This window comes from Choloepus didactylus, chromosome 6 (assembly GCF_015220235.1).
Source record: "Choloepus didactylus isolate mChoDid1 chromosome 6, mChoDid1.pri, whole genome shotgun sequence".
Lineage (NCBI taxonomy): Eukaryota > Metazoa > Chordata > Mammalia > Pilosa > Megalonychidae > Choloepus > Choloepus didactylus.
Window position 1 is genome coordinate 78,252,105 of NC_051312.1, and position 1,476 is coordinate 78,253,580.

The following is a 1,476-nucleotide window of genomic DNA, read 5'->3' on the forward strand; positions in this document are numbered from 1 at the left end:
TATTTTTAATAGTTTTATTATGTGTCTTAGTGAGGTTAAATCTCATTATTTCCTTCCAAACCCTTTAGATAGTCCGTGTCATGAGTTTTTCCTTAAATATTTAGAAATAATTTGCCAAGTGCCCCCTCTCCTTTCATTTTTGTAGTCATTGAAATTTGCTTTCATCTGAAATGGGTCTTTTACATGTCATAAATTTATGGATGAGTAAGTATTAGTCAATACTTTGATGGCTTTGTTTTCTATTAACCTAATACCTATATCTTACTATACATAAATCCAGGTGAAATCTCCTCAGTATAGGATTTTTCTCATGATATTACTCAGCAACTATTCCACTGATACATTTTCTGAATTCTTCCTCATCTGCTTCCCTAACTATCAGACTTGGCAACACTGGCTGTCCCTGCCCCTCACTCCTCTTCCTCCTGGCCATGGGGGCCAACGCCACCCTCCTGGTCACCATCTGGTTGGAGGCCTCTCTGCACGAGCCCGTGTACTACCTGCTCAGCCTCCTCTCCCTGCTGGACATGGTGATCTGTCTCACCATCATCCCCAAGGTCCTGGCCATCTTCTGGTTTGACCTCAGGTCCATCACCTTCTCTGCCTGCTTCCTCCAGATGTTCATCATGAACAGTTTCCTCTCCATGGAGTCTTGCACATTTATGGTCATGGCCTATGACCGCTATGTGGCCATCTGCCACCCTCTATGGTACCCATCCATCATCACGGACCAATTTGTAGTCAAGTCTAGTGCTTTCATTTTGGCTTGGAATGCTTTGTTGTTTGTACCTCTCCCCATTCTTTCTGCCCGGCTCTGTTATTGTGGGAGAAATGTCATTGAGAACTGCATCTGTGCCAACCTATCTGTCTCCAGGCTCTGCTGTGACAATTTCACCCTGAACAGAATCTACCAGTTTGTAGCTGGTTGGACCTTGCTGGGCTCAGATTTCATCCTCATCTTTCTCTCCTATAGCTTCATCCTAAAAGCTGTGCTTAGATTCAAGTCAGAGGGGGCTGCCGTCAGGCTCTGAGTACGTGCGGCTCCCACTTCATCCTCATCCTCTTCTTCAGCACCATCCTGCTGGCTGTGGTGTTGACAAATGTGGCCAGAAAGAGGGTCCCCATGGAATCCTCATTCTGCTCAATGTCCTTCATCACCTCATCCCCCCTCCCTTGAACCCTATTGTATATGGGGTTCGGACCAAAGAGATAAAACAAGGAATTCATAAATTGCTGCAGAGAGGGATGTGAATATGTGAAACAGATTACTAATTCCTCATCTATTTCCTCCTCTGCGATGCTGAGACAGAGGAATGCTTTGGGAGCAAACATATTACACACTGAGGCTCAGTTCATAACTGACCCAGTTTCCTACCTTGACTCTCCTTGCTGGTTCAAGTGGAGGTAGGCGAGGAGAAGAAACCCATATTTCTTAAGTAACGGCTTTGAATCCAGGTGATTATATTTAAGCAACTT

General features: G+C 44.7%; 1 pseudogene; it reads left to right on the forward strand.

Annotated features, from left to right (window-relative positions):
- The first annotated feature begins 310 nt into the window (after nt 1-310).
- On the forward strand, nt 311-1,251 carry LOC119537011 (annotated as a pseudogene).
- Nucleotides 1,252-1,476: the final 225 nt, after the last annotated feature.